This window comes from Meleagris gallopavo, chromosome 2 (genome assembly GCF_000146605.3).
Source record: "Meleagris gallopavo isolate NT-WF06-2002-E0010 breed Aviagen turkey brand Nicholas breeding stock chromosome 2, Turkey_5.1, whole genome shotgun sequence".
Classification (NCBI taxonomy): Eukaryota; Metazoa; Chordata; class Aves; order Galliformes; family Phasianidae; genus Meleagris; species Meleagris gallopavo.
The window spans coordinates 38,284,997-38,300,422 of record NC_015012.2 but is presented as its reverse complement, the minus strand read 5'-3'; the positions used below and the strand labels follow the sequence as shown (position 1 = coordinate 38,300,422).

Here is a 15,426-nt window from a genome sequence, read left to right as displayed (position 1 = left end):
AGATGTTAGTTTAAAATGAGAAAAGCAAGTCTAACGAGCAGCTGGTAACCCAGCCAAACCCCTTTCATAACCTGACATGAACTATCTTATGTCAGAAAGATACACTGAATCCAGGAAATTTATAATTATGATTGAAATGTTAAGAAAAAGAAGAACAAGTAACTGAAGGAAATTCCCAACTCTTTCACACACACACACAAAAAAGAATGCAGAAAATTCCAGAAATAGCAAAGTACTTTGGGTTATTCAGAACAAGAAATGTAGCTGGTACTGCCCCAAATGGAAATTCTTTACAGCAAACTGGAGATCAGCAGCACCCACTAGTACTTTATTTCTAGCTCTACATACTGTGCTGAAATGTCACTACTAAAAACATTCAAATTTTTTTCATATACAAGAATCTCATGTAATTGCAAACATCCATTAGTTTTGGTAAAAGCTTTGCCTTTTTTATTATTATTATGACTATTATTTTTTAAACAGGTCAATAAAATACTGTCTTTTTGTCCATATTCTGTACTCATGGTACATATGGATGAATGGATTTTGCACTTGGGTTGGTGAGATTTTGGAACAGCTTATCAGGCTGATAAGCATTGCTGTTTCTCCACCTGTGCGAGCATGCAAGGAGTTAAAAACATCACAGCGCGTTAATTACCCATAGGCTCCAAGAGTGGTGTTGCTGCTGATGCAAGGAAAATGTTGTGCATACAGCCTCTCTTATATTTGAGACTGATAAACCTGAAAGGACACAGATGCACATGCACACACATGCAAGTACTGCTGCTCTGCACTCAGACAAAACCTGCTCTGTGTGCAGTTCCACTTCCCTGTGCAGCTGGGAGCATGGAGGCTGTGCCTGGCTGGGGACTGTCAGTCACTGAAACTTATCCCTGAGGGACTATAATTATCCAAACCCAACTGTTCGGGAAAGGGTACTAAAAGAATAGAGTTCTGAATAATGACATCTTCCTAATTACCCATGGGTTTCTGTCTTTAAGAAACTGATCAATTCTCTTGTCAGAAACTGTGAAGCTAAAGTTCATACTGTGCTGAGGAAGGTGAATCCCATTGTGTTTGCTTTCTTCAAGTATCTGCAAGGGGCAAAAGCCATCCTCATGGCTCTGCTAGAGACCATCAATACTGTGGTTGGAGGGTGCTATATACATACTCATAAGATTCAAAAAATCAGGTGTGATTCAGAAACCTAACTATAAAGCTCCTCAGCCTCTTCTGTCCACAAATTTAGATGAAAATCTCATGACAGAAAGCTTTCCTGTGACAATTGCCAAAATGCCCCCTCCTTAACGGGCCAGACAGAGGTTCTCTGTGAAACACTTTGACTGCTGTACAAAAGCATAGTTCCTTCCTGAGCCCTGGCCTGCAGGAGCTCCCGCAGCAGTGCCACTACAGCTTCATCAACCTGTGGTTGCAAATGGATTATTTCATCAGCAGTGCGTGGCCTGTTATTTCCAGACTCTGTCTTTTCCCTTTAGCTATAAAAAGGAGGAATAGAAGGCCTTGGAACTCTTCCTCTGTAACAGTGGTTCATAATATTTTTAGCTCATATTCCCCTTTCTTTTCTGTAGTAATGTGTCCCTTCTTCCACTTCTTACATCTGCTGTCTTGTCCTGACGCTCTGTATCCCAAACCTCTAGCCTTCCTCTCAAGACCTGACAATTTAACTCACCTTTTCTCCCAGAGAAGATCAGTAATCCTCATCCTGCAGCAAAGGCAGCCCTGCCTCTGAGCTCTTGGCCACTGCTCTGTCCTCCACTCATATCTCCCTTGTTCCTCATGCACTGGCCCTGTGGCGTGGGGCACATACCTCGCTCTTCACCCTGCTACTCATTAAAACTGCATCCCTACCTGCATGCCATTATTTATTTGTTATTCAAAGCATGTGGGCTTTGAATTTTTTATTCAAAGCATTCTTGCTTTTGCTGTTTGCCCGGGCATGTGAAATTTTAGAAGCAGGCCCAAACACATCAGACTCAATAGTGAGACGGTTGTACTCTTTTAAGAAAGCTTGTACAGTGATAGATCTCCAGAATGAAACACTACCACATAGTTAACATTCATCAGATGTATTCATGTCAGTGAGTAGACCCAGAAACGTAGGCTGACATTAGGAGAATGCATACAACTGTGTGTGCACTAAGCAGATAGATAGTCAGTCATTTCAACTCTTTGTGAGTTAAAGTCAACTTTAATGGCAGTCCACAGATGCAAACTGTCCTTGTTCATAACAATGAGCCACTGACAGTTTTTCAGCTGAAGGAATGGGTTTTGATCAATTTAAGTGGAAAGACAGCAAAGCTCTTACTGCCTCCAATGAGCTGGAGAAAAAGAAGGAAGGAGAAAAAGAGTAAAGAGATTTTTTCTGCCATAACTAATCATTGAAAACATATTTATTTCTGATAAGTATTGTAACATACATAAAGCTAAAAAATATGTGTATAAGTTTGATTTGAGCTTTGGTAAAACGTTGCCTTTGACTTAAAGGAATACACAGATCATTTCAACTGAAAAGGAGCAGTTTTCAGGTAATTATAAGCAGAGAAAAAGGTTTTCTAATGGAAGTCCCAGAACAACTTCAGCTAAAACTTTCTTTACAAAGACAGGAAGAGAAGCTTGGATTCCACATATACTGAAAGCATATTTTTAACAAGCTGTTCTTTATTGTATTGAATCACACTGTTCATGTTTTTCCTTCTACAAACAATTTTGTGTGCTTTAGACAGAAGAAGGCAGGAACAAAGAAATTAAAAAAAAAATCAAAACAAAGCAACTTACAAATGAACTCAGATTCATTCAGCTAAGATAATTAACACATGCTGTACTTCAAAATTGTTGGAAAGGACACCAGAATGACTCCATTAGACAGGTTATTTTGCAAAAATACTGACCAACTGAAGCAAAATCCCTTGTGGAACCTTAGAAAATACATATCAACCATTAGAGCTGGGTTTCCTTCCTTTCAGTACAGTCCAGAATGAACAACATGTGACATTTGGGTTGTAACAACTAAAGACCAATGGATAGGAAACTCATTTCATTTTCTTCCTTCTCACTACTCTGCTTGATTGGTATTTTTGATGGAGCACAGAATCTCATGGTCTTCTCAAGACAATCCCTGTTTTAGACTTTAGGGAGCCCAAGAACACAGCACAACTCATCAAATCCCGTAGAATTCATTCTGAACCATAACTGTCACCTATTTCTCTTAGCAAAGAAGAGATTTCCCACTGGCAAAAACAAACAAAAGCAAAACAAAACTAAACAAAATAAAGGAAAAAGAATGTGGCCTTGAAAACCTACTAAGCCTAGTGATCCACAAAGAGAGGAGCTAACAAAGCAACATGGATGCTTCTTCTTGGTGTTCCTATGAATGATAGCTTGTTCTTCTTTGGTTATTTCTCTGGCACAAAGTGGGCAGAAACACCTGGGTCTCAATGCTCTAATAAACAACAGCTTGCAAGTGGTGTGGCAATTGGATCCATTCATGAATTTGGAAATACAAAGCAATTATGAGTAAAAGCCATATGTTTCCCTGTGTGACAAGTGAAAAGGTGTTCAAAGACTAAGACCTGTAGAAAAAAAATGATTAATACAATAAGCTGTATGAATTTCTATGTGGAACCCAGGGATATTGCCTTCTTAGTCTGTCACAGAGGATAATAGCTGTTCAGAGCTAGAAAATCTGTGGGGTTTTTTTGTTTGTTCATTTGTATGGTTTTTCCACATACAATTTTATGCATTACTTTAACTAGACTGTTATCTTTGAGGTAGCCTAGTCCTTTAAATGAAACTACATTACACTGAATATTGCAAGGAAAAACTGCCATAAGGTATTAGGGTGTCATTTAGCTCAGCTCTACAAGAAACTGCATATGTGTTTGCTTCAGTGCTGTGTTGATCCAGTGAGGAAATTGATTTGCAGCTGGTTTAATAAAAGAATGTCAGAGTCCACTAGTCAGGACAGGGAAGGCAGCAGATGGATCTTTGGAATTGTTTATGCTCACTGTAACAAGAATGCAGACAAATGCTGGGGTTTCTAGAAAGGTTTTGGCTGGTGGTTCTGACAGCCTTTGGGCTTTGGGCAGCCTTTTCCATAGTGTGAGGATCAGAGACATGGGAGCAGTGCAGGGGTACCCTCACACAGCAGTGTGCTGGGGCTCTTCCATTCTTGACCCCATCAGCTATTGCAGATGATATCCCCAGTTTCAACTAGGCCTCCACAGTTAGCTGCACACCAGGTTCATCAGGCAGGCTTTTGTATCAGGGGAAGAAGCTACACACGGACTTTGTGCTGGTGACCAGGCAGCACAGGGTAGGGTCTAATTGTCTAGTAAATTGTGTTCAAACTGAGGTTTTCCTTAATGTATGCGTTTAATCTTTCTTCTCTGCATTGCATCTTGTGTTCTATTTGGTTCTCATACACATACTTCACATTGTTTTTATTCACTAATTATCGATACATTTAGCACACATAGATGTTCTGATCACTAGTTATAGCTTTATTCAGCTAGAGTGATATCACTTGATATTGTATTTGGATATTGGCCCACTTGTACACACAATTTTCTCCACACAATACTTGGAGTATTTTGTGCAGAACACAATAGATAACAGGCATGAACTTTCTGCTTGTTTGCTCTATTATCAGTTGCGTTTTCAGCCTCACTGTTACTGCTTTTATACAACTGCAGCCCTAGCAGTGCTTTGACCTCCTGGGGTGACTCCTTCAGTTCATTTGCAGCATTTCAATACACAGTTACTTACGCAGTACTAGCATGGGAGGACCAAGCACTATGTTCAATTCAAGGTTCAGAAATAAATCTGTACAAAAAAAAAACAACAGTGTGCTTTGCAGATGATACTGATAGTTGATGTGGAAGGAAGGATTTTTAGAAACTGAATTGTTCAAATAGAGGGAAGCAATGAAACCCAAAGCTGCTGAATGCCAGTGTGGTTTGCCATCATATTTCTGCACCCAGAAAGTAGAAGGGAAGAAACTCACTGAACATCCCCGGATGTCGTAGAAGAGAATCTGGAAATACCCTAGCAGCTCCAGAGCGTGATGGCCGAAGACCTGTTTTGGACACAGATATAGGAGTAGAAGAATTAAAATTTCCAAATTGGGCTGCCGTCTTGTCTGCGAGGCATAGACTTTTAGAAGTACTGACATCAAACCCCTCCCTGACATTTGACTACTTTCCTATTTTCCATCTGCAGAAAATGCTGGTATATACATTTCAGTCACTGGTAAGAAATGCAAGTGTGCACCAGCCCCTTGTCAGTCTGCCCTCGGGACTTAATCTGCTGCATGTGTCACACAGGCTAAGCATAACAGATGGGACTGACGGATGGATACTTGCCAATAACAAAGATCAAACTAGGAGCTGTATTCCTGTGGCTGTATGAAAGACACAAAGAGGCAGAACAACTTCTAAACTTCCATGACTGACAGACAACCTGCATGTCTCATAAAACAAATTCCACATTTCCCTAGGTGGATGGGACTGTGGTTGCAGAATGTGTGTGCAAACATGAGAGTTGCATTCTAGACTTGACAAAAATGTAGAGTTTCTGGGTCAAAGAGAAATTCAGGTTTTAAAAATGTGTTTTTTAAAAACATCTACTCTTTGTCATCTATCCTGCATTCATTTTTCCATTTATCTTATCCACTCTTATCTAACTTGCACATAGAGAGACAGAAATGAAATTAAATGCTCTGAGATCACTATGATACACAAGTGTTTCTGCTTGCATGTGCTGGTTGCTTTTCTCAACTTCCTGGTTACTGAACGGTAACTTCCATGGGTCAGAAACTGTCAGCTAATCTTGTACAACAACGATTCATCTGCAGTTGGTCTTACGGCACTAGAACAATAAACATGAATGATGGCAATGATGATACATCCTGCACAGTGTCACCCAGTTAGTTTCTCTTTGACCTGTAGTAGTAGATCAGCAAATTTAACCTGTGGCCTGGCCATTTACTTTAGAGAGATCTTGCACCCCGCACTTCAGGAAGGAAAATTTGTTTCCAGAGCATTTCTGGGGTTTATGCACCTCATAACCATCTCCACCCAAGGCATTAAAATTATGGTTTTGTTCCTAGGAAATAGTGGAGATGAAAAACAAAGACAGATTTAAACATGCTTTGATGAATTTCACATTGATGTTCTTTTGCAGTGTGGTGTAAAATGCATTTTGGTTAGGTGGCTTGAGTCTTCTCTGCAGAGTAAGAAACAAGTATGTTCCTGACAATCCTTCACAACTCCATGCCAGCTTTCCTGTACTGAGACTCAGGAGGATGAGAATACAAAATATTTTGTCAAGAGGAATAAAAACAGCATCCTACGGTTTAGAAGTCATATCAGCTATTGTCAGGGTGATACTATGGCTTCCCAGGGTCCTCTGGAAGTGAGCCACACTGGGGAATGGTGGAAGCATAGGAAGTGAGGTGGCTCTGTCTTTCCTGCCAGTTGTTACCTCCTCTCCTGTGGGATTGGCAACTGTCCCAAAGGAGCTGGAAATCACTATCTCTGAAGGAGAATATTTGAAAAAAGAAAGCAGTTTCAGATAGGCCAAACCTACTCGTGTTTGTATCATGTAGAAGGGTGCATAGAAGGGTGGTGCACATCCTCTGGTACTGAGCTCCCATCAGGAGGAAGGAGGAATGTGGGGACATCTGATTCGCAGAGGGGTGGCAGTGCTGAGTTCCTCCAGATGAACACTTCCCAAGGGTTGAGTAGATATGTGTCTGTCTGGGTGTCACTCGTCCACAGCTGACATCAGTGGAGGCATGGGCAGTTGGGAGGAAGGGAAGTAGGAAGGAGAAAATAAATGAAAAGAAGGGAGTGGGAAGTCCACACAATCTTTCAAAGAAGTGCACATTTTTGCTAGAAGGGATTTGTTAGAAGAAAATTGTTCAGACTCCTTCCACATGCATTTCCTAGGGGCAGTATATTTGGGATATTTGCCTGTTGGTGTTGATATCCATATCTTAGACTGATGCCAAATGTTGGGGGTATTCAGCTTCTTTCAGCTGTTTTCAGAGAGGAAATCCCAGGAGCCCTATCTTCATGGGGACATCAGAAGAGAGTCACCCTAAGTCACCCAGCATTGTACTTCACTGCTGTAAGTAATATCAGGAGCCTCAAAGCATGTGTGAGGCAGGGGCACCCTCAGAGACTCTGGAGGCATAAAGCAGAACTGGATGGGTAGCTCAAAGCAATTAAGTGGTGGGTTTTGAGATGGGTTTGTATATTTCCCTGTAGAGTAAGGTTGTTGTTGATAAGTGAAAATTAAATGTCTTTTGTTAGTCCCCTCAGGGTGACAATACCTGTCAGATGTATCCATCTTGCACTCAAATCTCTTTCACTTCCTCCCACTCTTTAAAGTAATAGTTATCTTCAACACCTCTGGGCTTGTATACTGTCACTGAGCTGGAACACACCTTAAACTGCTATCTATTGCAAGGAGGAAGAGAAGGAAGGGAAGGGAAGATCAAATAAAGAAAAGGAGGAACAAGAAGCCCACATAAAGTTTATTTGTTGTTAAAACTTTTCTTGTTGGGGGAGCTGTTCTTCCTTGTCACCATTCCTACTCCTGAAAAGCTTCTCCTGCTATCTATCTACATCTCATTTAAACATACTGCACAGACTGAACTCAGTATTCAGGTTGTGCCTTCAGTGCTGTGTAGAGTAGGAATCTTCAAATGTCTTAGAGACCTTTTCTTCTATTTTAGCAACCTAGGATGATGTTTACTTCCGTACACAAAATTCATAACAATGTTTATGTGCATTTCTGCAGTACTCCAACCTAATCAGTCATTCCCAAATGTTTTTGCACCCAGATCTTCCTCAAGAGCTGTGGCTTGCATTCCTTTTAGTAGCACCTAGCTTCTTAGATCTCAATCTGCCCAAGGTCATTCTGTGATAGAGATCTTCTCTCCAGTCCCTTGCTTGGTGTATGTACACTGAATGGCTGTGCTGTATTCTGGTCAGAACATAAGCAAAAGCACCACATAGGAAAGGTGAAAAGGAAGACTATATAGCCTCCTCTATTTGTCCTTACATTTTGACCAAATAGAAGGTTTCTGAACTCCTTTTTTTAACTTTTTCCTACACCATGCTTTTCTAGTTTGCTTGTGACAACCTGTGATGTACTGGAAAAGCCTTTATAAGCTGAAATGCAGGACACCAATGCCTTTCTTCTATTTGCAAAGTCCCACATCTGTTGTAGCGGGAAACTGAATGTTTGCCACAATTTGTCCTTGACAAATCTATGATATTTCTCACACTTTTTATTTTTTCTTACTGGGGCATGCAGGTTATCCTGCTGACTGGTTGCTGACTGTTTTCTTCTAACAACTCAATCATCAGCTCTGTAATCCTTGAGATCATCCAGTCTCTATGCTTTTCAAAAGAGATGAAATGTTTACCTTTTATCCACCTTCTGATACCTCTCCTATTTTTCACCAGATCTTAAAAAATAGTGGTTAATGCAAATAAAATTAGACAGGATCATAAATGGTGCAGGGTGAAGTACACTGGACCCCACAAATTTGAAAACATCATCCTTACTTATACTTGCAAGCTAATCTAGTCAAAACATCTTCTATTACATTTGGTTTCAGTTCATGCAAACTTGCATTTTCCTTGTCTTCATCTGAGGTTCATAGCATTAAGGACTGCCCCTAATCTAATTAGAGAAACAAGGGCAAAGAAGAGAGGGTTTTCTGGTTTAAAGAGTATTTTATTTTTTCACTCCTTCAAGGAAGACCCAGAGAACTGTCCCTGCCAAATTTTATAAATTCAAGCAGAGAACTCTGGCGCTCCCTTAATCCCTAAGCTGCCATGGGGTGGGTGCACAATCCTCCATGGGACTGTAGGACAGAATAATTGCCCTTCATTACTGACAGCTTGCCATCACTATGTGAAGAAAGGCATATTTTGCACTCCTGAAGTTTCATGAAAGAATGCTGAACAAATAATAAGTTATGGTACCTGAAAAGGGGAGGTTAAAGCCTTCTCCATGTCAGCAAAACTGAACCTCCAAAAAGAGGCAGAAAATGCCCTTTCCTTGCTGATGTGAGATTTGTTCACAGGTAATTTGCTGAGGTCATTGAAATTATTTCTTACAGGGATGCTCTGAGAACAAAATTCCAACACAAATTTTATTAGAAAATATCTAGGGAAAACAAGAAATGGAGGTTTGTGCTTACAGCAAACAGCTGGCCTTGACTGCATTTCCTTGTGTAAAGATGTACAGGTACAGCACAGAAAAAAAAAAATTATGAATGAGGAATTCATACAATTAGGGGTCAGTGGAGTTTCTTGATAAAAAGCTAAGAATAATTTGAACCGCAGTCAAGGTGCCTGGAGATATAGGTGGCAGTAATTAGCTTCATGCTGGGTTTAAAAGATAATGTATTAGATGTAATCATCAACAGCTCATGAGACAACAGAGGACAGGTTCAGATAACTGGTATATAGAGGAAGAAGGTACACCGAGTCAGCACTGTGTGAGACAGTCAGTTTTCCTTTTGCTTGGTTCTTATCAGTGAAATATGATGGCCACAGACGTGCCCAAATTTGAAGAAAAATGCTTTATATCTTGTATGTGGAATGTGATCATTCACAATAGAAACACCAAAAATAACCAGTGCAACATTTGAGTTTCAAGCCTGTTCCCTCTCCCAGCCTTTTGAAATCCTTCTTTTATTATGAGCCAGGTTTCCCACTTCTCCCATGTAGAATTGTATCCCATTGTGATGGGAGATACCTCACTGGTGCTAAGGCTGCAGGTAGGTGCTTATGAGCAGTAGGCAGATCCACATTCCCACTTCACCCACTTTTCCTCTCTGTTCCCTAGATACAAGGGTGTATGACACAACAGTGCCAGAGATGTTCACAGCCACTCCGGGACAGCGGAGGGCCTCCTGTCTCCCAGCACTGCTCCTGGGAAAGCTCTGCCTGAGGCACACAAGAGTGAGGAAAAAGGCAGCTTGGTTCCAGCCAGGGATGGAAATTATTCTGGCAAGGTGTTCATGAACCAGAAGGTGAAAACCTGTTGGTATCAGCAGGAGAAAGAGACTAAAGAGGCAGATGGTGTCAGTTAAGCAAGCTGGGATCACAAGGCTGCTTCTTTCTGAATGATTATCAGGTACACTGCTTGTGGGTTTTGGAGTAGTTAAGGCAGTCGTTTATTCGGGTTCATGTTATTCCACTCTTCTTACAGATGGCTTTGTAACATTTCTTTCTCAGTAGGGTTAGAGACTGATGCCTGAAGAGATGCTGGGTAAATTATGTACATTTGAGAAGGCTCTTCACTCACATGGAACGTGCCTTTTCTTTGCTAGGTAAAGGGAAGATTTCAGCTTCCAGCAAGAAACCAAGCAGGAAGTTTTTTACTTGTGCAAAAGAGGTCATTTTATTTATGGTATATGGAGCTAAGAGGCAGTGGTTTCAGAAGCAATTGCTACCACGTGTGAATCTGTAGCATACATTAGCTTCATGCCATCTGTGGAGTCAGACATGTGTCCCAGAATGAGAATCCCAAAAGCTGATTGGTTAGACAGGCGCAGTCTTCATGAACCATTGACTTCCAGGCTGAACAGGGTAACTGCTATGCTGAGTTAGAGATTTCTTTCCCAGAAGTAAAGTATGAGCTTAAAGAAATGCAACTCAATTAATGGGCAGACTAAGTTCCTGGGGAAATAGGAATTATCTTTTTTTTTTTTGACATGCTCATTACCATTGGAGGTGCAGCAAAGATGAAGCTGAAGGTCACTGAAAAGAAAAAGATTGAATCTGAAGTACTTTATCACTGAAACTGCAGCATTTTCCCCTTACCAGTTTTTAAAACCTAAATATCCATTATATTTCATTGGTGCTTAGCTTATCTATTCTGTTCCATTTTATTATTAGCAAGTGTGCTTATAGGGGTATAATTGCATGGCAGAATGAGAGCAGAATGACTTTGTTTCCTTGCTCAAGAGCTTCAGAAGAGTTCCAGCTGCTTTGAAATCATACAGTAGGGTTGCTAAGTACACCAAGTCAGAGGCAGAGTTGAAAAGCTCTGTTATCCATCATAGACTCATTTTTCAAACTGTTTTTTCTTCAGTTGTAAGAATACGATGTGTGCAATTTTGTATAATACAAAACGTGTGAGCAAATGACATTTTGTCTGTTTCTATTGTTGTTCTGGGACAACACTTTCCTTTTTCAGCTAAGTGTTCCCAAATTATTCCAATAGCTTCCTAAATTACCCTTATACAGCTACTAGCAAAAATATTTTTATAGGAAACAAGGAAGAACACAATATTGAGAAATAAAATACAAAACGTGAGAAAAGTAACAGGGAAGAGTAGTAATGATATTTTTATCTATATCCTGCAAATTTTACGCTATATGCTATATATATATATACCCTAGTTTATCAGTGCCTCTGGGAAAATTGCCAGAATACTAGCCTAACCAATTAATGGGAGAAAGCAAAGTCTACTCCTAGAATGTCATTGTCATAGCAAATTTCCCATTTAATGAAACATATAAGATGAGAAATCTCAAACAGTGGGATTCAGAAAGAGTAACTGATAAATCAAAGGCTTGATTCATCAATGCACTGCCCTTGATACACATTGGAGCAGCTCTGTCAGCCTTGGATTTCTACAAACATAAAAGCCAGAGAGAATGTTGGTGAGTCAAGTGAGAAAGACTGATGCAATCAACACTTTTTTGTTAGTGGTTTTTTCCCAGTTCATTTAAAGTCTTTTCAGATTGTTTTTTCTGCCTCAGGAAAATATTCATTTGGTATTTGATTCTTTCGAGAACATGTGTGGCTTCCATAAGAACAGGTTACAACAAAAGCAAACCAGGGAGCCATGTATTAAATGTAGCAACCATGTATTAAGTAAGTGCACAGCAATCAAGTCACCCTACCTGGTAATGGGTATGAAGATTAAGGAGAAAAAGTAAAATTAGTGCCTGATCCAAATCCCACTGGAATTGGTGTCAGGGACAGTTCCACGGGCAGAGGGACTCAATTCTTCTGCTGAACTTGGAGGCTGGTGCCTCACAAGCAGCACAACCATGTTTGCATGCGAAGTCTCATCTCTGCACCCTCTGCTGTACACCAAGCAAAGGTTCCGGAGAAGAATGCTGCCAATCAACACAGGAAGGTACAGGGTTATTTTAATCTAAGAAAATTGCCATTTAAGATCTGTGGCCAGCTTCAAATGAAAGGGATAGCCACAGTTCTAGAAAGAAAGTAGCCAAAATAGTGCATGGAAAAAAAATGCCTGACAAGATTCACTACATTCAGCTAGACCTTGGTAGAGATTTCTTTGAAACATCCTGGGATACTTGAAATCCCCTCCCTGAGCAGACAGACATGCCAGAAAAGGGCTCCTGGAGATGTGCACCTTCTGTGGCCATGCTGGAGGCCTGGCAGGATGCCCGAGTGATGCCAGTGGCACTGGAGGCACTTCTGGTGGTACCACTATGCCTACGCCATGCTGGGGGAACCAGATCTCCCAGATGGTATGTGGATGCTTCAGATTTCAGACTGATTGCTTCAACTGAGGAGGTTCCCAGCACTTTCACTTGGGCACTGAGAAGTTTAGAGCCCTAATTTGGGTAGCTGGAATAGACGACAAACTGCAGATCTCCATACTTAGGATGTCAAGAACCTTACTTGTAACATGACTGAATCAACTTAAAAGACAATTTTCAAGGCGAATAATCTAGTAAAGACAATCTCATTAAACTGTGCAGTTTCCCAGCTCTGGATTAAGGCACTTATATCAGATGAACCTAAATGGAAAACAGAGGAAGCTTTATTGTAATTTTCTAGTTCTGTGGAGACATGATTCAGCTAGCATATATGGTACCAAGCATACTACTAACTAAACATTTATGTGAACCCTATTGCGCAGTTAGAAAATCTCCAAAGATTTGTCTTGATAAATGCTATAGGCAAGTGGAAATGTACTGTGGAAAAGAAGCACCTCTGGGATACTTGCCATGGAGGAGGTTTTGAAGAACAGAAGAGAGGAACACCTAGCACAGAGCACAAAGAAATAATTGATCCCTCCGTGAACTGGGAAGATAGATTCAATAGCTTCTTACAGGTCTTAGGTAACTTGATTAATTCCCACCTGAGCCCTCAATATACTGTGGAATTCTTCACATGCCTAAAATTTCCTTGTCCTCTGGTTTCTACACAAGCTGTCACGTTCAACTTTCCTTAATTCTTTCTGCAGAGTTGCTCTCCTTTTAGAGTGCCAGTCAGTAATTTCTATAGACAACTGAAAGAAACATAGATTAGATCATGATATCAAGTAATTGAAGCTGTTAAGAAAAAAAAAAAAGCAGAGTGGAAAATTAAATTATATGTTCTGGTTTGTTATTAATGTTTTATTTATGTTCATGAACAAGTGTGATGGAGCATACATTCAAAATACCTTGTAAATTAAGATATGTAGGATAAAAATCCTTGAAAAATCCCAGCCACTTTCATTTCCTCATAGTTACACTTGTGCCTCAGCCCCAGTCTTTCTGCTGTTCAGACCTGCACAGAGTGTGAACTGCTTCTGGCTCCGATGCTAATCTCACTTGCACTAATTTAAATCCAAAATAGCTACTCTGAAGTCAGTTTAAAATGTTGTAGTTGAGAACAGGATTAAAGCTTTAAGGCCATTTTTTAAAGGGAATTAGGTACCCAGTCTCTCAAAATTCAATTGTAATCGGATTAAAATTTGGCTCTAGGGAGTTTATTACCCAGTCTCTCAAAATTCATTTGTAATCAGATTAAAATTTGGCTGTAGGGACTTGATCCTACTGCCGATTACTACTTATGGTGACCTCAGGGGTGTTCAGTGGGAACTGGGTGCCTGAGTGTTTTAAAGGTATAGCCCTTTCTATCTCAAGAAAAGCTTAGTTTCTCTTCATACAATTTTTACTGTGCTAGTGTCAGTGCTTACAAAATAGATCTAATCCCTTGCCTGGCATCAGAAACAAAATGTTGACTTTTGGCTGAGCCTCCTGTATTTTGAAGTCCCCATAAATCACAGCTGTGCTCCCCCTCTTTCTCACATGTACTCACATGTGACCTCTTAGAATATCCCTTTCCTTATTTCAAGGATATATTAGGATTTTAGCATTTTTCTTTGGCTGATATTTGAGTAAACATGTATTTCCATCACCACATTTTTTTTTCTGTCTAATGAAATTTGTTGACTGCATAGAAATGTTCAGTTAGTAGAGGCAGTGAAATTACTCACTGCAAATGAATTATCAGATAAGGTCAGCTTTCTCATCAATCCTTCAGTACAGAACTTACATCTGAAAAAATCTTTCATTATTTCCAAATATTCTTAATGGTTTAAATTTGTTTATTTCAGTCACTGATATTTTTGGAATTCTTTCATTAAATCACAAATTACTTATTATTTTCAGTGCACAGTGGTCACCCAGCATTATTTCTTCTCTCTAATTAGATGATTGTATTTATTTAAAGCAGGAATTAAATGAAGGCAGATGGGGATGCATACAAATTAGCAGACATCAGCAAAACTTTCATGATAAAGTTCAGCTTGGGCACAAATACATTGTTAATAAACCTCATATTAAGACATTATTTTTAGATTTGTGCAGAATATTTAAAGTATCTCAATTGCTTCTTTGCACACAGGGAAGTTGGTACACGGTCCATGTGTTTTGTATGGTTTGTGTCTTCACAGCTGATGGAAGTGGCTGATTGTGGCTGCTAAGGGGAGTGTGGTGACCAGCCCAGGGGGACCAACGGGATGGGGATGCTGCAGAGGCTTCAGCTGACATTGGGAACCATGGGACAGACTCCTTTGTTGAGTGGGTTTCCAATGTGAACTGGTGTGTTTGTGGTGATGGATGTCACACAGACATTTTCCATCTGATGTGACAAAAAACTACCCTGCTTTCTCCCTGCCTCACCGACACAGAAAGTCACCCAGACATACATGTCCACTCTTAAAATACAGATGGGTCATACAAAACACTTTCTTTCTCTGACTGATTTATTGGTGGGTTAGCAGTGCTGTGAGCTTGGCAAAAGCTAACTGTAGACCTCCATTAAAAGCTGGAGAAATTAGTTATTTCCCTTGTGTAACCCAATTTGTGTGCACCGTGTCACTTTGGCTCTACTACAGGCAGCTGACTTCCTTTAGAAACTGTCACTTTCACGCTGTTGGGATTTTTCTATATTTTTAATAATGAAAGTTTGGATAAGAGCCTTTTTTAGTATTACTTGTAGAATAAATTAAAAAAAAAAAAAGAAGAGGACGAACAAGGCAAAGCTTCTGAGTCATCAAAACTACTTCACTTAATCTGAATTCACACAGATTTAAAGGTATACAGCTGTTGTGGGCAAAAA

General features: G+C 40.0%; 1 long non-coding RNA gene across 1 annotated transcript; it reads left to right on the top strand.

The window, feature by feature from the left end:
* Positions 1-9,905: 9,905 nt before the first annotated feature.
* On the top strand, positions 9,906-15,051 carry LOC109366011. Its single transcript, XR_002111991.2, has 2 exons — positions 9,906-10,179; positions 14,759-15,051. It is a non-coding gene; the product is annotated as an uncharacterized LOC109366011 (long non-coding RNA).
* Positions 15,052-15,426: the final 375 nt, after the last annotated feature.